The 23634-nt window shown below is 44.2% G+C and overlaps 1 protein-coding gene across 2 annotated transcripts in view; it reads left to right on the plus strand.

Annotated features, from left to right (window-relative positions):
• The first annotated feature begins 20807 nt into the window (after positions 1-20807).
• The window catches only part of ARHGAP32 (Rho GTPase activating protein 32), a 207784-nt gene continuing 204957 nt past the window's right edge, over positions 20808-23634 (plus strand). For both annotated transcript variants that reach the window (XM_055581190.1, XM_055581192.1), the window contains exon 1: positions 20808-21197. The gene's annotated coding sequence lies outside the window, so the exon portion shown is untranslated. The remainder of the gene's footprint in view (positions 21198-23634) is intronic.

Consider the following 23634-nt stretch of genomic DNA (forward strand, 5'->3'; position numbering starts at 1 on the left):
GCTTTGCTAAGTTTCTTGCTGTGAGGGTACGAACGTGCAACCTGCTTCTGTCCAGGGAGATTCAGAAGGGAAAGTCACTGGGATGCTCGCTTTTCTAATAAAAAGGGACCCTTGAAGAACAAACATCCCTTCCTTTTCACTGGAATCATTGCTGAGAAATGCTGTCATTTTGTGTTCAGCGACACAGTGAGGAGAACAAAAGTCCTGGATGGGAAGGCTTGGGTCCCAGACATGCCTCCAGTGTCTGGGACACTGATTCTGGCCATCAGCTGCCTTTGAACATCTGGCTTTTGTTTATTCCACTTTTGAGTATACTCTGTTAGTGGTACTTGAAAGAACTCTAAATGATACAACAGTGTCAGAATAGGACTGGCTGCCACCTTCAGAATTTCTAGGTCTGTTTATTTTTGTAAAACACTTTTTATTTTATATCGGAATATAGCCAATTAAAATGTTGTGATAGTTTCAGGTAGACAGCAAAGAGATTCAGCCATACATATACATGTATCCATTCTCCCCTGAGCTCTAGACCTGTTTCTTTAAATTCCTCGTTTCCTTTGCCATGTAGATACCTGAACAGCCTGTGTTGCTGGTCATCAAACAAGCCCAAACAGGTCTGAATCTGCAAGGAGTGTAGTTCACGCATTATGCTGGGAATCTACAATGTAATTCCTATTCTAATTCTCGACTTTTTTCATATTATATATTTTAATATAATCACTACCTTGTGGTATGTTACTTTAAAAACAGTAAAAGAATTTGGATTCTTAATAAAACGTCTTTACAAGGGAAACAGGATTGCTATTAAACATCAGAATTATATAGAAAAAAATCCACAAACAGGAATTAAAATATGTGGAGTCAAACTTTTATTACCTAATTGAAATGTTTGAAAATACTTTGCAGGTTTTTTTTTTAATCAACAATGAATAAACTTCAAGCAAGATATCAAAGAGTAAATATTTTATTTGCTGCAAATAAGTATTGTCTTGTTTCTATGGGTACATCCTAATATATTAATATTTGCAGATGAGATATTTGCTCCTACCCAGATAATCACGATGATGTAATCACTGACCTAGAGCCAGACATCCTGGAATGTGAAGTCAAGTGGGCCTTAGAAAGCATCATTATGAACAAAGCTAGTGGAGGTGATGGAATTCCAGTTGAGCTATTCCAAATCCTGAAAGATGATGCTATGAAAGTGCTGCACTCAATATGCCAGCAAATTTGGAAAACTCAGCAGTGGCCACAGGACTGGAAAAGGTCAGTTTTCATTCCAATCCCAAAGAAAGGCAATGCCAAAGAATGCTCAAACTACCACACAATTGCACTCATCTTACATGCTAGTAAAATAATGCTCCAAATTCTCCAAGCCAGGCTTCAGCAATATGTGAACCATGAACTTCCTGATGTCCAAGCTGGTTTTAGAAAAGGCAGAGGAACCAGAGATCAAATTGCCAGCATCCGCTGGATCATGGAAAAGGCAAGAGAGTTCCAGAAAAACATCTGTTTCTGCTTTATTGACCATGCCAAAGCCTTTGACTGTGTGGATCACAAGAAACTGGAAAATTCTGAAAGAGATGGGAATACCAGACCACCTGATCTGCCTCTTGAGAAATTTGTATGCAGGTCAGGAAGCAACAGTTAGAACTGGACATGGAACAACAGACTGGTTCCAAATAGGAAAAGGAGTATGTCAAGGCTGTATATTGTCTCCCTGCTTATTTAACTTCTATGCAGAGTACATCATGAGAAACGCTGGACTGGAAGAAGCACAAGCTGGAATCAAGATTGCCAGGAGAAATAATCACCTCAGATATGCAGATGATACCACCCTTATGGCAGAAAATGAAGAGGAACTCAAAAGCCTCTTGATGAAAGTGAAAGTGGAGAGTGAAAAAGTTGGCTTAAAGCTCAACATTCAGAAAGCAAAGATCATGGCATCTGGTCCCATCACTTCATGGCAAATAGATGGGGAAACAGTGGAAACAGTGGCTGACTTTATTTTTTTGGGCTCCAAAATCCCTGCAGATGGTGACTGCAGCCATGAAATTAAAAGACGCTTACTGCTTGGAAGGAAAGTTATGACCAACCTAGATAGCATATTCAAAAGCAGAGACATTACTTTGCCAACAAAGGTCTGTCTAGTCAAGGCTATGGTTTTTCCAGTGGTCATGTATGGATGTGAGAGTTGGACTGTGAAGAAAGCTGAGCCCTGAAGAACTGATGCTTTGGAACTGTGGTGTTGGAGAAGATTCTTGAGAGTCCCTTGGACTGCAAGGAGATCCAGCCAGTCCATTCTGAAGGAGATCAGCCCTGGGTGTTCATTGGAAGGAATGAGGCTAAAGCTGAAACTCCAGTACTTTGGCCACCTCATGTGAAGAGTTGACTCATTGGAAAAGACTCTGATGCTGGGAGGTATTGGGGGCAGGAGGAGAAGGGGACGACAGAGCATGAGATGGCTGGATGGCATCACTGACTCAATGGATGTGAGTCTGAGTGAACTCCAGGAGTTGGTAATAGACAGGGAGGACATGAATGGACATGAATCATGTGCTGGGATTCATGGGGTCGCAAAGAGTTGGACACAACTGAGCGACTGAACTGAACTGAATCTGGTGGTGTTAATTTATGTTTTAAATCAGGTAGAGACTGGGGCTTAGGGACTGGGGTGTCCCTGGTGGTCTAGTAGTGAAGACTCCATGCTCTCTATGCATAGAGGGCCCCATAGGGGGCCCTAGGTTCAATACCTGGTCAGGGAACTAGATCCCACATGCCACGCTAAGGGTTCACATGCTACAACCAAAGATCCCATACGATGCAACTAAGACCAGGTGTAGCCAAATACATAAATATATCTTTTTTAAAAAATCAGGTAGGGTCTACAGGAAAGATAGGCTGAATATTTAATATTTCCATCCAAATCCTCAAGATACATATAAATCTTAAAAGATTCTTTGGTCTGCTTTCCCACAGTGGTAGAAGGGCTGTCTAGATGGTCAGTGCTAAACCAAGTTAATGCAGCTCTATTCACCTGCACAGAACACTTGAGTGAAAAGTGAGCATTTCAGTCAATCATCTGAACAGTCTCAGACTCATAGACAAAGCACTGGAATGATAAAACTTCTCACAGAGATTTGGGCAAGTCAGTGTTTCAGTCTTTGTTTTCTTCCTGAAGAAGATACCATATGACCAAGAAGAGTGCTCTGCTGCTGCTGCTGCTGCTGCTGCTGCTGCTAAGTCGCTTCAGTCGTGTCTGACTCTGTGTGACCCCATAGACGGCAGCCCACTAGGCTCCACAGTCCCCGGGATTCTCCAGGCAAGAACACTGGAGTGCTCTGACCTGTTATAACCAGGAAAAATAATTCAGTATCTCTGTGTGTTACAACCATACATTGTTACAAAGAATGTTCAGTTTCTTGAATGTCAAAGTGGTATTCCAAGAGGAAAGACTGCTGGATAGAGATTGGGAATTCTCTTTTAGATGGGAGTAACGAATTTAGTTGGGCAAACTCCGGGAGATAATGAGGGATAGGGAAGTCTGGCATGCTGCAGTCCATGGGATTGCAAAGAGTTGGACACAGCTTAAAGACCAAACAATAACAGCTAATTTAGTAAGGAAGTAGTGGGTTAGCCTAGGTTTCTGTGTCAGTCAGAAACCAACCCTGATCTAAATAAGATTTAGAATTCTATGTGTAGTTATTACTAGAGGACTTTGACCACTCTTTGATTTTTATTCTACTGGCAAGAACCCCAGGGAGGTGGTGGATGACAGATGTCTCTAACTGAACCCCCAACAGCGACACTACCAATATTAATCTCCATTCAAGAGGCGCTAGAGAAAGGAGAGTTTTTGTGACTTGAGTGTACTGTGCTTTCCTTGCCAATACTCAGGCCATGGGAGAGCACATGACTGAAGCACTACAACCATAGAATCAGAGCAGAAAGGATTCAGAAGAGTCCAATCATCTTCATTTCCACAAATGAGAAAACACATCCAGGAGTGTTATCGGGGCAGCTTCCACATGAAACCTCAGATCACTTGATTCATATACTTCCATGTTCTTCCAGTACATTATTGGACCAAAAGGCTATTAAGAGAGTAATGCAGAAAAAATGAGATGCTCCAGGTTTGGGAATCAATGATGTATATGAATTTACTCTGAAGAACACTGGAAAATAGAAAGGAATTTGCTATAGGTCTCAAAATCTAGGAAGACTTCACCAAAAATGCCAAAGGATTCCCCAAATAGTCTCAACTTGGGTGTGATGGACTACAAACATCGTGCTCACTGTAAGGAAGTTGTTCATCTCTCCCCATTTTCAGGATTCTGGCCAATAGTGTGTAAAAACCAAGGACTGGGCAGCATGGGGTTCAAAGCCTATCATTATTAGGACTTTGGGGATGGCCAGATTGGAGATGATGGGACTGGATATAGGGGGAGGGGTTTGCTTGATGGCAGCAAGTCTAAAAGAGACAGAGAGACAGCTAAGAGCAAACACGTATTGGGTTGGGGGGTGTGTGTGTGTGTTAGTCACTCAGTTGCATCCAACTCTTTGTGACCCCATCAACTGTAGCCCACTGGGCTCCTCTGTCTGTGGGATTCCTCAGGCAAGAATACTGGAGTGGGTTGCCATTTCCTTCTCCGTTGGGTTGATAATGAAGTTCATTTGGGTTTTTCCATAACATCTTATATATTATTACTTACTCTTTTAATAGGTACAGTAATTTGCCTTTCCTTTGTTTTGCTCTGTTTTTTAAAAATTACTTAAACTCTTATAGACAACCAACAAGGATCTACTGTACAGCACAAGGAACTGAACTCAATATTCTGTAATAACTTATAGGGATAAAGAATCTGAAAAAGAATGAAGATGTGTGTGTGTGTGTGTGTGTGTGTGTTTAGTTGCTCAGTTGTGTCCAACTCTTTGTGATCCCATGGACTGCAGCCAGCCAGGCTCCTCTGTCCATGGGATTCTCCATCCAAGCATACTGGAGTGGGTTGCCATTCCCTTCTCCAGAGGATATTCCCCACCCAGGGATGGAACCTGTATCTCCTGCATTGCAGACAGATTCTTTACCATCTGAGCCACCAGGGAAGCCCATGCACAAGGACACACACACACACAAGTATAACTGAATCATTTTGCTGTACATATGAAAATAACACATTGTAAATCAACTATACTTCAATAAAATTTAAAATATAAATATGTGAAATCTTTTTTTAAAAAGTTACCTAGTAACTCTTAAGGTTACTCTTCAATGACCTTTAGAATTTTCAGAAAAATCATTCAAATCCTGGAAGTAAGACAAAGATGAGCAGCATGTATTTTAAGGTCATATCACTTTAGGACTAAAGGGAACTGTACTTAGTCTATTGTTTACTGTTGATGAAAGGCCCTGGACTTAGTGAATTACTTGCTAAATTCTAGATTTTTATCCAGTAGAGATGCAAATAATTTTTGTCCTATGAAACAGATCGTCTCTAAGATTTACAGCCTGTTGAGAATTAATCAGTTTTTTTTTAATTGAACTTAGCAACCTTATCCTAACATTTTTGTTAAATTGATTATGTATACTACATTTTTCAGATACTCACTGAATCAATCATAACTACTTACTGGTTGCCATATTAATGATATTTAACATGTATTCATTTTGTATTTGCTGGATAGTTGATATTAGCTTTTTTGAAAATTATCCTTTAATAGAATTTTTTCCCTAGTACTCTTTCTAAAATGTCTTGAGAGTTTGATTGGAACTCATGTCATTTATAGATTCTTTGGGGAAGAATTTTACACCCTTACAATCCTGAGATTTACTACCCAACATCTGGTATTTTTTACTTTCCTTAGTTTTTTTTTCATTTAGATACTACACTTTTTTTTTTTCCAGTTTATTCTAGGGTAATTCATTTTCTGTTGTTAATGGGAGTTTTTTTCCATTTTTATTTCCTAGCTTAATTTTTAGAATAGAAAAATAGAAAGCATGTGTGTGTTTATCCATAACCTCCCATCTTATTGAACTCTTATAGTATTTTTTTTTTCTTTTAGTCACACAGCTCGGCGTGCAGGAGTTGGGGGGGGTCTTAAGTTCCCTGATCAGGGATAGAACCCATAACTCCTGCAGTGGAGGCTCGGAGTCTTAACCACTGGATTGCCAGGGAAATCCCTGAATTCCTATATTATTACAAATAGGTTTTTTTTGTTTTTGGAGTTTTTCCAGATATACAATGATATATAATCAAATCCTGATAATTCTGCTGCCCCCTTGCCAGTATTTGTAATTCCTCTTTGCATAAAGCATATTTAGAACACTATTGAATAATAAATGGCAGAGTGGGCACTCCTGTTTTGCATGACATTATCATAGTCAGAAGTGCAGTTTTCAAAGGCACTGGAGAAAGAGCCTATTTTTAGTAAATTGACACAAAGAAAAGATCTCCTTCAATAGTACAATCTTTATTTTCACTTAGTCCTCATTTCCTGTTTAATCATACCTCAAATCTTGACTCCTGTGTATTGAAGATAGATCTGGTTTCCCTGGTGGCTCAGATAGTAAAGAATCTGCCTGCAATGCAGGACACCTGGGTTCGATCCCTGGGTCGGGAAGATCCCCTGGAGGAGGAAATGATAACCCACTCCAGTATTCTTGCCTGGAGAATCCCATGGACAGAAGAGCCTTGCGGGCTACAGTCCATGGGGTCGCTAAGAGTCAGCTACGACTGAGCAACTAACACACTTTAGGAGCTCTGCTAATGAAAGCTAACATACTAGCTTTAATACTATTAGATTAATCAACTCCATATGAGCAACTGTGAGTGAATGAGTGAAGTTGATTCAGTTGTATCTGACTCTTTGCGACCCTATGGACTGTAGCCACAAGGCTCCTCTGTCCATGGGATTTTCCAGGCAAGAATACTGGAATGGGTTGCCATTTTCTTCTCCAGGGGATCTTCCTGACCCAGGGATTGAACTCAGGTTTCCCACACTGCAGGCAGACTCTTTACCCTCTAAGCCACCAAAAAATCCCATGAGCAACTGTGATGCTCTCTCAATTTACCTGGCGTCTAAAAAAAAAAATTGCTGCTTTGGGAGGTAAAAAGTTTTTTCAAGAAAAAGGTAGACCTGTGCTTAGAGGAAATGGGAGGAACAGGATGCACCACGCCTGCTGCTGTTTCTACCAGGGTGCCTCATCCAGGTGAAGGGACAAGGCCAAACAAACAGCTTTCCCATGTCTGCCAAATGGCCCTGGTCACCGCTGCGGCCTTGCCAAGGGTAGGGCTCTGCTATAGACTATGCGGAGCTAAGAGCTGAATACAGATTCCTTTTCTGTGCCTCTGGCCCGTGGAGCAGGCTTGTCTGGCCCAGATTGCACTTGAATAGATGAAAAGAATCTGTTTTCGCCTTGGCCTGGGGCCTGCAGTCGAGACCACAAAGGCTAGCACAGACACACAGGAGAGGAAGGGCAGCTAAGAGATGGGAGAGAGGAAACTTAGGGGGTTTTAAGAAGAAATAAACAATCCCTCAAGAACCTTTCCAGCTAATGTAGATTATGAGCTATTCAAATGGCCCCGTTGCTCTCATTTGGAGAAATGAAAACTGCAAAGATACTAGTTACAGCCTCCTGTGGGTTCACCAGAATCAAGTCTCCCAATCTTTTAAAGAAAATCTAGGTAAGAAGAAAGTTACTGGGGACTTCCCTGGTGGTCCAGTGGCTAACACTCTGCACTCCTAGTGCAGGGGGCCCTAGTTTGATCCCTGGTCAGGAAGCTAGATCCCACATGCCACAATTAATATCTGGCACAACCAAATAAATATATATTTTTTTTAAGGGAAAGGTTACAGGCCTAATGGTGGGACCCTCGGAGATGAGAAACATCGTGAACAAGAAGGATTTCTCCCCCTTAAGCTTAATCAAAAGTTTAACCAAAATTAGAGAAATGCTGGTATGCTGGTCCATGCATGATAAAGAGCTTGGGAAAACTGGCAGTGATTTTTATCAATGTGCTTTGTTTGTTGGGTAATTATGAGAACCAGTCCCTTTGTTTAAAAAGAACGTCTTTAGAGTAGCTGGGAAAGCAAGTCCTTACTCTCTTCCTATTTTGGTTAGAACCAATGAGATGGGATTTTTTTACATGGGAGCAATGACTGTGCCTGACGTTTCTGCCTGGAGGGCTTGGTAGAATACAGTCCCAGGTGTAATCTGGAGGCTCTGTCTGTAGCCCAGACCCAGGATGCAAAAGGAAATGGAGTCTGAAAGGCCTAAGCTCATGAGGAAGCTCCATCCTTCCAGTTATGAGAATGGTTACTCGGCTATTTCCACATGACGGGAAACACTATGTGTTTGGGGAAAAAATATGTAGATGATCAGGACTATCAGAGACCATCAGGTGATACCTCTTCCATGTTTTTTTCCTCCAATTTATTTCTGCCCTTGTTGCCTATATGCTTGTTCCTGGCCTTTGCTACTGCGTTGTTGTGGTTGTTTAGTCTCTCAGTTGTGTCTGACTCTTTGTCACCCCATGGACTGTAGCCCGCCAGGGTCCTCTGTCCATGATTTTCCTCAGGCAGGAATATTGGAGTGGGTTGCTATTTCTGCCTCCAGGGGATCTTCCCAACCCAGGGATTGAACCCAAGTCTCCTGCTTGGCAGGCAGTTTCTTTACCACTGAGCCACCTGGGAAGTCCTTGCTATTGCGTGGGGTAGTATTTTTGTATGTCAAGTGTGGGATTTACTGTGTTACCACTACCCAGGGAGCATGTTAAAATGCAGACTCCCAGGCCCTGCCCCAGAACTATTGAATCAGAATATATGGGAGGGAGGAAGAAGGTGCATCTTTAACGATCTCAAGTTTAAGAACTGGACCTCTGAGGGCTCAGAGACATGACTTTAAACCACAGTGTTACTGGGTATTAAACGGTCTTAGGCAACTTATTTAACCTGTCTCAGTTCTCTGGGCTGCAAAACAGGACTTACTATACCTACTTGATATTGTTGTTGTAAATATTAATAACTATATTTTAAGTCAATGTACATAGGATAGCATGGGGCAGAGTTAGTGTTCATTCTACATCAGGGATTGTATTTTCTCTTATCTGGATAAACCTTGAAGGTCAGAGCCTCCTGAAGTGGCTGCAGGTCAACTGGTTTAAACCTACCATGTCTGTCCCCCTTCACCCTTCATTACCCAGTTCCCCCACACACTCTGCCTTCATGAGCCAAGAAGAGCCAGCAGATAGAAGCCCTGGTCCCAAGATCAGGACAGATTCTCCTTTGCTCTTGAAACTGCTCCCCCGCCTTGGTCTTCTTGTTTCTCTGTGACGGCTCTGGTCTCTGGCTTCTGCATCTGCTGCATTGCTCAATGTGGTGGCCTCCTCAGGCTGCCTTGGATGGCTCCAGATTCTTGTCTCTCTGTATCTGCACGTTGTCTCTGTTTGGCATTACTCACAATTCTCTGAGGAAGACTCCCTCATCCATTCTCTTTCCTGTGGATCTCCCAGTGGTGTGACTATGTTCTCTATCAGAGGAAGAGAATCTGGACAAACCACACCTTAAGTTCCAATTCTCTGTGAGTAGACACAGACCAAACAATAGAAAACAACTGGAGTATTTGTTTAAAAATAGTGGCCTCCTGGAATTACAGCCTTTGGTCCTTACTCCATTTTATGAAAGCCTTTGTGTGTTCTTTTAAACTACATCCCACTCTTTTGGGCTTTCCTGGTGGCTCAGTTGGTAAAGAAACTGCCTGAAATGCAGGAGACCTGGAGTTCGATCCCTGGGTCGGGAAGATCCCCTGGAGGAGGGCATGGCAACCCACTCCAGTATTCTTGCCTGAAGAATTCCATGGATAGAGGAGCCTGGTGGGCTGCAGTCGATGGGGTTGCAAGAGTCGGACATGACTGAGTGGCTAAACCATCACCATTCTTTTGCCTTTCAAAGCTGAAATGTAGGTTTGTGCTGTGCCTTTTCAGGAAGGAAGGTGTGCTCGGTAGGGTATGTGAGAACAATTAAAACAGCACTATGAGCAAGACAGCTTCCTACTGAAGAAGACGGCTTTTAACTGCTCAAAGCTTGAAATGCCAACTACTTGTGAGTGGGTGGTTATGATTTCTTTCTCTTTTTTCTTATAATTGTAAAGCTTCAGTGACTGGGTACTCTTCCCAAAAGAGCAGTCTAGAAAAGAAACATCTCCAGCAAAGTCATTCTTCCTTAATGGTTGAGTGAAAATGCAAGCTATATAAAAGGAACCTGAAGTAAGAATGTCTTCACTGAATCTCAAAACACCGAGTGTAAACGGATTCATTCTTATGTCTTTGTGATGGAAGGAGTTGTAAGATATTAGCGTCCTTGGTGTCCAGGTGTGAGATGGAAGGAATGGACGCATTCAGCCATGTCCCCAAGGTTGCTCTGTGTGAATCTCTGGTGGAAGCAGAACTTAAGTAACGGCAGCAATTAGCACTTAAGTACCAGTCAGCCCTTGACATCGCGGACCCTCAGTCTCTGGAGAAAGATGCCACTTCTTGTGAGAAATAACTTTTTCTCTATGTCTCTCTCACATACACACACACACATACATACCCATACAGTTGCATAGAAACAAGAAACTTCACTTCTCCTTAGGTTCTGCCTTTTACAGACAAACCGGTATATACCCTGATGGCTCAGTGGTCAAGATTCTGCCTGCAATGCAGGAGACCCAGGAGACAAGGTTCAATCCCTGGGTGGAGAAAATGGTAACCCAGTCCAGTATTCTTGCCTGGGAAATCCCAGGGACGGGGGAGCCTTGTGGGCTGCCGTCTATGGGGTCGCACAGAGTCGGACACGACTGAAGTGACTTAGCAGCAGCAGCAGCACTAAATGTGTTTCCAACTGCTCAAGGATTTTAGTCAATTAAAAAGTGTTTCAGTTCTACAAACTGAGGGAACTCTGGAGCTTTTCTGGTTTGATCAGCCAAAACTTGGGGCTACGGCCTGAGCCTGGAACCCAGCTTTGAGGCCCTTCTCAGGACTTCCTGGGCTTCCCAGGTGGCGCTAGTAGTAAGGAATCTGCCTGCCAGTGCAGGAGATGCAAGTGATGCAGGTTGAATCCCTGGGTTGGGAAGATCCCCTGGAGGAGAAAATGGCAACCCCTCCAGGGTTTTTGCTTGAAAAGTTCCATGGGCAGAGGAACCTGGTGGGCTACAGTCCGTGGGGTCGCATAGAATTGTACACGACTGAGTGACTGAGCCCAAGCACAATCTCAGGATTTCCCAAACAAAGGTTTAAGTTGGACAGCATTTAGGGAGCATCTCTCCTGGTGGTCTCACTTTTTAACTAGATAAAAATTTTAAGCCACCGGCAGGAGCACTAAGCATGGAATTCTAGGCATCAGCTAGCCAGCTAGCAGGTGAGGGAAGAACTCACAGGTCCAATAGTAAGAGAATATGAGAGGAAGTATGACTGGGACAGATGATCATACAAAAACATTGTAGATAAATATTTATCGACATGGAAAGTGAAAAAAACTTGTTAAAGAGAAAAGCAGATTGCATACATTATTTTCAATATGATCTGTTAAAATTTTTATAGAGAGACATGTTTATAAAGATATGTAGGAGAAATATACCAAAATCTTAGTAGGGAATATCTCTGAAGTGTAGAATTACAGATTTTCCTATGTTTCTGCCATTTCTAATTTTTAAACAATGAGCTTGTATTGTTTTATCTTTTAAAAAATCTTTTATTTTTATTTTCAAATATAAGAAATAAAACTATTTCTTATATTTCAAACTATTCAAAATATATTTTCAATATATATATTCAAATATTTCAAACTATTCAAAATGTTCCTGAATAAAAAGACCATTTTTATTTAAAATAAGCACCAAGGCCCATACTTCCTTTCATCTCCTCAAGTAAGGAGAGATTCAGGGGCAGCTTCATAATTCATCAATCATTCATGTCTTCATTCAGGATCCAGGTGTCGGGTATAGGAATTCAGGCTAAATAAAGAGGCATCCCAGATTCCTGGGATGAAGAGAAGGCAGGAAATTTCCATGGTGCCGGGCTAGCAGACAGAGTCTCCGACGGCAGTCAGCTACTGTAGTTCCTTTCATTTCACCCCAGACATATCCAGAAGATATTTTTTGAGGTGGGACATTTCAGGTCACCTCCTTGGGTTCTCCCTTGGCCCCTACTAGGGTGGCCTCTGACCCTTTCAACTGATTCCCTGACACAGATTCCTAGGAGCATGGTCTGCTCTATAAAAGTATACATTTCCAAGAAACAAAGTCACTTTAGCCTGAAGACCAGGTTTCAAGGCTGTGCATCAGTCGACAGCGGTTACGTAACGGTTTGTCTTTGTTCCTCTGGCCATCTGTGACCTCTCCTCTCCTTCCTGCTGACACCATCCCCAACAGAAAAATAAAATCTGTTTAGCCTAATGTACCGCCTTCTCTCCTGAGCCTTTGCGGAGAATAATAACAGCAGCTGCATGACTTTTGCTTAATGTAAATACTTTATTTACTTTTGTATTTAATTTATGCATCTGTCCAGTGTTTGCACAGCTGTTTGATGTCTGTGTGCCCATAGATTATCCTTTGCTGATTTGATCCAGCTTAAACTCTAAGTGCTGAGAAACAGAGGGGGCTCTCAGTGCACTTTACCTGGCCTCCAACATGATACCATACAGATGAAAACTTAATTAAGAATTCCAGAGGTTGAGACATCTCCTTGAAAGTATCTTTCTCCCTTGATAAGAGAACAATTTTTCCTGATCTACTCACACAAAACATGACTTTGTATCAAGGCGACGTTGTGGAGGTTTTTTTCTCCCCAAAACAGTACCAAATTATCTGGGGAAGTGTAGGATATGAGATTCAGCCTGGATGCAGGGCTAGTAATTATGGGATGGGTTGGGATGGAAAATTGCTCTTCCTGAGGTTTACTTGTCCATCAAAAAACCAAGAAAGGACTGGGTAGTGTAATGGCAATGGTTTGGTTAACCCATATACTTGGAACTTAGTTTGCATGCCCGCACCTGAATGTGGACTAGTTTTTCACGTCTTGTGGAAAGAGCTGAGGTCAGCTGCACCAGGTACGGTTACTGGAGGTAGGGGTGGGAATGCAAGGGCAAGGACCCCCCACCCCCACTCCGCCCAGTCTTTTCCCCTCCAGTTAGGAGAGTGGGGAGAAAAAACAGAGGACAGAGATTTCTGTTTGGATGGGCTCTCTCCTATAATGTACAGGTATCATTATCCTTCAGTAACATTTTTGTCCAGTTTTATGTGACCTGACCATCAACACCCATTTTCTTTTTTTTTTTTTTTTTTAAGATAAGGGACTTCCCTGGTGGTCCAGTGACTAAGACTCAGCGCTTCCAGTGCCAGGGACCCTGGTCAGGGAAACAGATCCCGCATGTCGAAACTAAGGCCCAGTGCAGCCAAATAAAGTAAAAATAAATATTTGAAAAAATAAAAAGAGAGATAATAAAGATCAAGTACAGGTTGAATTTCAGGCAGAATTTGAATCTGTCTGTGCCTCAGTCTCTCTCAATGTGATTAGTGCCTCACACCTGTTGATAAAGCCTTAGACTTTGAAAGGTGAACCACAAAGAACAGAAAACTGAATTACCTAAGAATAACTTTCTCAGAGGCTTGACCCTCTCTATCACTGTTGTAGAACTCTGCAACAAAGTATTTTGTTGCCATGAGTAAGATGGTTGCCATTGCTGTTTTGTTAAAATTCATCAAGAACTAAAGAGAAATACTTTTAAAATTAGATCATGACTCAGGAAAGAAGGAGTGAACTGGTAAGTTTGAGTCTGTTATCAACTTTGTTTGAGACTGGCCTTTTATATCACTGAGGAGTAATGCTGTTTGTTTTCAGCATGAAACCCATAAGAGAAAAAATTGAGTGGGGAACAGGGGAATAATATTTTGATAGGGTCGTTATTGTTTTGTCTGATGCATTATGACCTCTAACCTCCAACATATTTAGGGATCATTCATACTTAAACACAAAATAACTTCCAAAGCCAAGTGCAAAAATTTTTTTTTAAATAATAAAATGGCATATTGGATTATTCTTCTCAAGTTGCCCAGGAAACTTAGTGTTGACTGCAGTAAGTTTCAGAAACATAGGTGTGTTCTCAGCCAACATGTATTTTGAATATAGCAGAGAAACAGATGCTTTAGACCTTCTAAAATGCATTGAATTCTGGAAACTGGAAGCCAGAAAGGACAAAATCGTGGGAGGGGAATGGCAGGGAGCACCCTGGGAAAGCAGCAGCCCTGGAGTTGAATGACCTTCCTTTGAACCCGAGCTTTCCCAAGTCACTTTCCCATGCGCTTCCTCAACACTGGTTTCAGTTCTTTAGATCTCATAAAAGGCTTGGGGCTGGGGAGCATCACCACACAGCTGCCTGGAGTGCTGATTCAGGCAGGGCTGGGAGGGAGGGCTGCAGACGCAGTGTTCACAGTGAAATACTGTGTGAGCCTGAGTGAGCATGCATGTGTGTGTGTGTGTGTGTTTTCTCATAAGGAGTAGTGACATCTCACCACTGCCACAGCTGCCAATGGGAGATTTAGCTTTCTCCAAGTCACCTCAATTAAACATATATTTTAAATAAAGCAGCATGCTTGAGAGATACAGCTTCAAAAGCTCCTTGAGACCTGATTCCTCGTCTAAACATTTCACTGTCCCTTAAGGATCTCATACAGAGAAGTGTTAGAGTTGTCTCTTTGTTCATTCTTTCATGAGCCGCTACGAAATTTTGCTTGCAAAGAAGTGAAATTAATACTTCTACAAAGGTTACATTTCAATGTGATTCCTTTCACTTCCTGGTCTAAGTTCACATCTTAGAAATGGACTCTGTAGAGCTTAGACAGTGGGTGATACATTCGTATGACCATCTTGCTTTGCTATCTTAGGACATCTTTTCTGGTCATTTTAGAAATGCTGAGTGATTTTCATGGGTCTTATGGGTTCCATCCCTGGTCAGCGAACTAAGATCTCACATGCCACTCATTTCATCTTCATTTCAAAACATTAGACAAAAGGAGTTTGGAAAACATAATAATCAGGGGTAATTTCCAGATTTCCTTTCTTCCAAAGCTTTTTCATAATAATTTAATTTTCCTACTTTTATGATACCAAAGTAGAGAAGAAATCAAGCAGGGCCATTTTGCAGATGGAAAAAACAGATGTTAATTGACTTATTTAAGGTTGCATGGTGGGACAAGATGAAAAAGGAAAGGGACAACTAGTTCCTTAAGTTTACCACATTTCTTTCCAACATGTTATTTCAGTTGGAAATGAAAAGTCACTTCATATAATTTGCCTTTGATTTTCTGTGTCTTTAACATTTATAAATTAAAAATCTAATTGCAAGGTTAGACTACGATTTTTTCCTTAAAGTCATTAAATTATTCATTAATACATACCCTTCTCTGCTGATTCCTGATATAAACTTAGATTTTTGGCATAATTTGTTTTGATTTGATTTGCAGTAAATTGCAAATAATATAATTTTTTAATTTGCACTTTTCCCACTTGTAATAAAGGCACATCTATAGCAATAAAGAACAGCAGAAAATAAGTGAGGATATAGATTCTTTACTCTGACGATACCATTTATGCATTTATTTGGCAACATGGATACAAAGGTGAATAAACAAATTCCTGCCCTAATGGAATGTTCATTTTGGTGAAAGAGATAAAAAAAAAAATCAATTACAAAACACAATCATGGAGTGAAGGGGACAGAGAAGGCAGAACTATTTCTTTTATTTATTAATTTTTAAAAAATTCATTCATTTGGCTGTGCCAGATTTAGTTGCAGCATTCAGGATCTTTAGTTTCGGCACAGGAACCCTTAGTTGCAGCATGTGGGATCTAGTTCCCTGACCAGGGATCGAACCCAGACCCCTGCATTGGGTGCATGGAGTCTTAGCCACTGGACTGCCAGGGAAGTCCCCAGAACTATTTTAGACAGCAACTGAAAAGGTTAATTTAAAAGCCAGGAGAGGGTGCCCCTCCCTGGTTTAGGGACTAGCTGGAGGCTGATCACATAGCTGGAGCAGAGTGAGTGGAGAGGTGAGTAGTGGCTGAAATGTGTGTATGATTAGAAGCACAGAGCACTGAAGAGTTTGAGCAAGAATAATCACGTCTTAAGAACAGAAGTAGCCAATGCAGGAGACTCGACACATGTGCCTTCAATCCCTGGATCGGGAAGATCCCTTGGAGGAGGAAATGACAACCTACTCCAGTATTCTTGCTGGAGAAACCCACGGACAGAGGAGTCTTCGGGGCTTCAGTCCATGGGGTCGCAGAGTCCGCCATGACTGAGCACGCATGCTCACACTCATGGCTACCTAAAATAAGGAGACCAGTCAGCCAGGAGAGAGATTGGAGGAGGCAGATGCGGGTGTCGGCAGTTAGGAAGGAGGGAAGAGATTGGATTCAGTGTATGTTTTGAAGGTAGAAGTGGAAGGTCCTGCTAAAATGAATGTGGTGTTTGAGAGAATTGTTTTTGTCCTGGGACAAGGAAAACTTGAAGGAAGCAATTTTGGGCTTCGGTTTTAATGCTGAAAGTTAATGAGTTCTGCTTTGGACACATGAAGTTTGAGATATTCAAAGAGCAGTGTCACCGAGGCAGCTGGACATAGGAGCCTGGAGTGCTGGTGAGAGGTCAGGGTTAAAGATATACAATCGTGAATGGAGGTTATTTAAAGGAGAGGGCTGTAGGAGACTGCCCTGGGAGGGGGCAGAAAGAAGAGGAAAGGCACAAGGTCAGAGCCCTGGGGCAAGTCGACATTAAGAATTCTGGAAAGGGAGAAGGAACCTTTGGAAAAGACAGAAAAAGAGCTACTATCTGGCTAAACATTAAAAAGTAGATATGTAGATAGGTACAGCTGGTGTTACAGTTCAGAGTCTGAAAAAATCTTTGTGGGAGTGCAGCCTTAAGTTCTAAATTATTCTAATAGAGGCTAATGAAACAAAATGTGACCAGGAGAGGACAGAAGATGGTAAATGTATCATTTTAACGATTGCCCTGAAGATTTAGCACTACTGACCACTTCCTAAAATGTTGCCTAATAGTAGTTTATTCTTGTAAAGGGTTCAGTGTTGAGAGAGTTTACTTCATGGGCATGCAGATTAGCTGGGAGGATGCTACATGCAGACAACATACCTTTTTTCAAATATCTATTTTGTTGTCCCAGAGAAGGAAATGGCAACCCACTCCAGTATTGTTGTCTAAAGAATCCCATGGACAGAGGAGCCTGCTGGGCTGCTGTCCATGGGGTTGCAGAGAGTCAGACACGGCTGAAGCGCCTTAGCATGTATGCATGCATTGGAGAAGGAAATGGCAACCCACTCCAGTATTCTTGCCTGGAGAATCCCACGGACAGAGGAACCTGGTGGGCTGCCGTCTGTGGGGTCGCACAGAGGCGGACACGACTGAAGCAACTTAGCAGCAGCAGCAGCAGCAGCAGCATTTTGTTTAACAGGGACACAATATGGAGCTGGCCCCTTTGGCCAGGAAGAAAATACATTAAAAAGGCAATGTCAAGGGTCACTTTGGGAAAATTCTCTCCTAAGCATGGTTGGCTTATTTTTCTCAACTTATTTTTTTTCAAGCCAGCTGCTGAGCCTTCAATTTGGGGATGAGAATAAGCTCCCTCTCTCCCCCTTGTTCAAATTCCCAGACTCTTTCTAAAACTCAAGGTTAGGCAAGCAATGCAATCGTCTCTGTGGCCGCCCTCCGTGCTGGCTCAACTTGTCTGCACCGTGACTCTGCTTCAGTGCCTGGAGGGGACTGCAGTGCAACAGATCCTAGATGCCAGGAGTGAGCCCAGATGCTACTGTCCGGAAGACGACAGTGCCAAGGCCGAGAAAGGAGGCCAGGCTGAGGCCTCCCACAGCTCCAGAGACAGAAGGAATTTGCCATTTCCCTCCCCAACCCCCGCCTCTCACCTTGAGAATACTGAACCAAACCAAAACAGATGCAGTTATTGAGCATTTTATATTCAGATAGGCTTATTCTTCTTTAAGGAATGTTGCAATTATTGGAATATATGTCTTGAATCACTAAAGATGTTCTTAGGACAAAGGTAATCGGTTACAAACTCTGAAACACGAAGTTCAGATGGCTGCAGAGTTGCCCAGAAATCACAGCAGGCATAGCAAGAGCAACTACTTATTCATAGGCTCTCTGGATGCTTCTTTCCAAGGAAGGGGAGTGCTGACTTAGAACTAGAGTAAGAAGCATCAGCACCCTTGAGCTTGCTCAAACACCCCTGACATCTGGAATACACAGGAGGAATCCATTTGTTCTTTCTCTGAACTTGATAGAATACCAATGTGGGGAAAGCTACCAAGATGTTCTGAGACTCTAAAAGGGAATATGTGTTATCCAACATACGCATAGATCCCAGTTCCTGTAGGTATTACTCACCCTCTCTACCAGCTGAACATATACTATTTAATATTTGGCCAGTAGAGCTGAATCCTGGGGTATGATGGCCAAACTCTGGGATGTGAGGGCCTTTCAAAAGAATTTGGAATGCCATGATCTTAGTTGAGAGTAGTCAGGGATATCCTTTGGACCATAAGATCAAATCATTGAATCCTAAAGGAAATCAACCCTGAATATTCAATGGAAGCACTAATGCTGAAGCTCCAATACTTTGGCCACCTGATGCGAAGAGTTCACTCACTGGAAAGATTGAGAGCAGAAGGGGGCGACAGCGGATGAAATGGTGGGATGGCATCACCAACTCAATGAATTTGAGTTTGAGCAAACTCTGGGAGACAGTGAAGGACAGGGAAGCCTGGCAAGCTGCAGTCCATGAGATCAAAGAGTCAGACATGACTTAGCGACTGAACAACAACAACAAAGGGATGAGAGCCTTGGGCAAAATTCATCTCTCATGGTGGCTTGGTTTAATGTCCCATCCTGACCTCTTGACATCAAAGGAGATTTCTGTTTCATGCTCACCAATCCCCTAGGAACAACACACGCTATTAAACCCTCTCTGTACACTCATCCCTCTCTAGCAGAGATAGCTCTCTGTGGTCAAAAGGTGAACCAATGGAACTCCTGCAGTTTGGAGAAAGAGTAATTTTTAAACTATGAGTTTGGGTGAAGCTACAGGTCTCTAGTTTTCTTCACTCACCTGGCTGTTTCTCCAGCACTTAGGAAGTACCTGTTAAGACCATTACAGATCCTAAGTCTACCTGTTTCAAGTAGATGGCTACCAAACCAGGATGTTGAGTTGTTGTTTAGTTGCTAAGATGTGTCTGACTTTATAGACTGCACCCTGCCAGGCTCTTCTGTCTATTGGATTTCCCAGACAAGAATACTGGAGTGTGTTGCCAAGCCCTCCTCCAGGGGATCTCCCCCACTCAGGGATAGAAACTGAGTCTCCTGCATTGGCAGGCAGATTCTTTAACACTGTGCCTACCAGGATACATTTCTTTTATGTACATGTCTTTAAATTTTCCCATCCAAGTCTGTGCCTCTATGCGAATCTCATTCCATCCCTTCCCTCCTTCTCTGCTAGAAAACATTCTGAATCTCCATCATTAAAGAACCCTTGATTATACTGAAGCTGGCAGGAGTGAGATTATTGTACATGTTCACTCCCTAAATTCTCTCCAGGATGTGCTGAAATCCTGCTTCACATCCGTGCCCTTGAAATGCTGCTAACTGTGGTCAAGGCCACGTTTTATATTCAGTGACTCCCACTGACATGACTATATGCTGAGTGGACCCGAAAAACTGCAGTGACATTAGACGATGCAGTATTTGGCATGGGTGGATTTGAGTACTGAGTTAAATTATGTAGGCTAACCCCCTCCCCAATATTCAGATCCCAAAGGAGTCAGAAGGAGTGAATGGTACATATATAAAACAAAAAGATCAAAACAGAAAAGGGTAGCATGTCCAGATCTGTTCTGTTACACAGACCGCTTGTTGCAGGTCGAAGTAATGCACAGCCTTTAGAGGTTGAACAAAAGGAGTAGGAGGGAGAACCAAGGGCAGTGCCATACACACGCAGGGCTTCACGTGTCTCCTGGCCACGGACCTTCCGGGGTTGCTGCTCTTTTACCCTTTCTTGTCCTTCCTCTCCCTTGCCAGGTCACTTCCAATCTTCCAGTCCATAACTCTGAATGAAGACAAGCAATAGAACTTTTAGGCCCAGATTCCAAATAATAACCGATGCGAGTTGATTTTAGACCAAAATGCGCAAAGGATGGAGAGGCAGGGAGCTTCCCGACTTGCGGCAACGCCCCCCTTTGCTCCGCGGCGCGGTGACAGCACCCCGGGGTCAGCTGTGAGTGGAAAGGAGCCACTGCCGTAGTCTCGGAGGATGGCTCTTCCCGGCGTCGCTGCTGCTGCAGCAGGGTTTGTGTTTTTGCACCGCAGCACGGTGCAGAAGCCGAGGCGGCAGACCTCGCCCGAACCCCTGAGGGTGCATCCCGGCACCCTTCCGGCGCCCTGCCGACCCCCAGAGCCCCAGGGGGAGCGCGAGCAGCCCACCCCTCGCCGCCCCCCCGCCGCGCACGTGCGCTCCCGGGACAACAGCAGGCGAGGCCCGGGCGCGCCCCCGCCGCCCTCGGCCACGCGCGCGCTCCGCCCGCCCTCCTCGCGCGTGCTCGTGCCCGGGGGCCGCGGCCGCGCGCCTCTTCTCCCCGCTGCGGGCGTCGCGGGCGCAGGAGGAGGCGGAGCGCGGGAGGCGGAGGCCCGGCCCGGCGGCGGGCTCCAGCGGGCGCGCGCCGCGAGCGGGGCGGGGGCGCTGCGGGGGCGGCCCGGAGGAGGCGGGCTAGGGGCTCGGAGCCCAGGACCGCATCCCCGGGGCCGTCTCGGCCGGGGGAGGGCGATCGCGGTGAGGGTCGAAGGGGAGGAGGACTCCGAGGCCGCGGCCGGGAGCCCGGCGTCCCCGCCCCCGAGCCTGACGGGGCGGCGCGGCGGGATGAGGCGCTGGCGCAGGGGGCGCCCGGCCGAGCCCCCGCGGCTGCCCTGGGCGGCCAGGCGCTAAGCTCGGCGCGCGGGCGGCGCTCGGCGGCGGCGAGGATCGGGACCAGGACGAGGACGAGGAGGAGGAGGAAGGGGAGGGCGTCGGGCCCGGCGCCCCGCAGGGCAGACACGGAGCGGCGAGCGGGGCGCAGCGACGCCGCGGCGGCGCGGCGGGGCCGCGGGGCTCGGTAAGGCGGGGGCCGCGGGAGGGCCGGGGGCGCCGGTGACGTGGGCAGGCGCCGCAGGGAAGGGCTGGGGGGCCTGGCTTTCCTTTTCGGGAGAAATTCTTTTTAAAGTAAAGGTTCGGGATCGAATGTTCTTGGAAGGCCATCTCGGGTTTCCCCCTTCCTCCCCCTTCCACCCCCCAACCCGGCTCCCTCCTCGGCCTCCCGGGGCGGACCGCGATCGGGCCGCAGCCGCTCGCGCCCACCACTTCCCCGCGGCCTCGGCGGATCGGGCCGGGCGGTTCCCGGCCTGCTGCGGCGCTCCGGGCCCGAGGCACCGGGGCTCCGGGGCGCCCTGGCCGTGCCCGCTCCCCGCCGTGCTCGCTGTCGCGCCCGTGGAGTTTTCCCTCTCATCTTTCTAATTGGCTGAAGTTGCCTCTGTACATTGGACGGTGCTGGTGACTTTAGTGCCTTTTTCCTCCCTTGGTCTTCCCCGCCACCCCGTCCCCGTCTTGCCTTTCTCATTTTGGTGACTTGATTAAATATTAATGTTTAAAAATTTCGCAAACAGATGAACAGAAACGGTAGAGCGAGAAAGTCAAACCAGATTGCTTAGCTATAGTCTACTTCTGGACCCTTTATAACTCCACATTCTCTGGCTGAAGCTTAAAGAAGGTGGACGGGAGGAGGCGACCCCAGGAGGATGCTTGGGTTCCAGTTTGATAGTTATCTTTTAGGAAATAGAATTTGGATAATTATAATTTTGATCTGCATGCAGAATTGCAATCTGCTTTTAAACTGCTTGGGGCACGGCATGATGTTACATGGATAGCTGGCAGCTGGGCCACATTGCATTGTTGTGAGCATCTCTTTTATTTTCCATTCTTTCAGAGTTTTACTTGGCACAGATTTAGACCTTTTAAGTCAATATGAATGGGAGTAACTTCTGATACATTGGTTGCTTTTGTAAACGTTGTCTATATTTGTATTTCTATTGGAAGAAGAAAAAGCATATGGTGCTAGAGTATTGTGGGTCTTAGCATCCAGAAAATATGCTAGTTTGAATCAGTAATTAAATTTGTTGTAATATTTTTGGGTAGTGATGATTGTGATTCATTAATATATTTTTCTTTATTGGGTAAATTGGACTCTTAGAATATTGACATTTGATCCTTGTACTTGAGAAATAGAAGCTTTAATTGCTGCTACAACATGACCTCAAAGTTTTTCAAGCACTCATTGGTGTGAATTCCTTTTGAACACTGCTGTTTGTGAAGATGGGATATTATGATGCTGTGATGTCCGTTTTCAGGATTATCTGGAGTTGGCTTCATTCCTAAAATTTAGTGTGTGGTGATTCTTCATAGAATAAGCCTCTAGAATGGCGTGAGGTTGGAACTGTGCTCTAGCCGGTTGTCTTCATACCGTCGTCCCTATAGCAGTCCGTAGAATAAAGCAGCACTTTGGACAGAGACCTGTCCAGTCCCAGCTGGGGTGGAAGCCCAGTTTACTGTATGGAGATGCACACTGAGGTGGCTGATAGGGTGTAAGTGGGCCACAGAGGAAGTGTTAGTTGGAAGAATCTTCTTTGGTTATGTAACTTTTTGTTTTCTAGGGAGAGACCAAGAAGCAGCCAGGCAGGCTCAACTGTCATTAGAGTCTTTGATGTTGGCTTGAGTTCAGTAGTTATGTTCCTTTTATTTTCTTTTCCTAACCCTCACATCATTTTCCAATCACCAGAAGCTATGCTACAGTTGGGCTCAGACTTTAATGGGAATTCATTCATCTCTATTTCTCTTTCTCTTAGTCTCTCTTTTATTTTATTTTTTTAAAGATATTTTTGTGGATGTGGACCATTTTTAAAGTCTTTATTGAATCTGTGACAGCATTGCTTCTGTTCTGTGTTTTGTTTTTTTGGCCACAAGGCATGTTGGATCTTAGCTCCCTGACCAGGAGTTGAACCAACACCCCCTGCATTGAAAGGCAAAGTCTTAACCACTGGACCACCAGGGAAGTCTCGTCTTAGTCCGTCTTTAGATTGACTTGTTCAGCAGTGTTTTCCCTTTCTGTGCTGGCCTTAGTGTGTTGTCTGCACAGTATACATAGATTCACTATTGACTGTAAACGCATCTGACGAATGTCAAGGATTAGCAGCTGTTTTCTTCAGTAGACTTTGATAGCATAGGAAAATCGAATGAAATGAACTAAATGTTTTCATTGCTTTTAAAGATTATGACTAATAATTCTTGACAATCTTTAGCGTTTAACCGATTAATGTGAAATTTGATGTCTATGGAAGTAGTTAAGAGGCAGCAGGGACTTAAAATCAGGTTGTGGTTGCAGTTCTGCCACTTAGTAGCTGTGTGGCTTGGTCCCTGCTTTGGGCAAGTTATGTACATTTCTGAGCCTGTGTTTCTTAGGTGTAAAATTGGGATGGAGTTTCCCAGGTGGCTCATTGTTA

Source organism: Bubalus kerabau, chromosome 5 (genome assembly GCF_029407905.1).
Source record: "Bubalus kerabau isolate K-KA32 ecotype Philippines breed swamp buffalo chromosome 5, PCC_UOA_SB_1v2, whole genome shotgun sequence".
Lineage (NCBI taxonomy): Eukaryota > Metazoa > Chordata > Mammalia > Artiodactyla > Bovidae > Bubalus > Bubalus kerabau.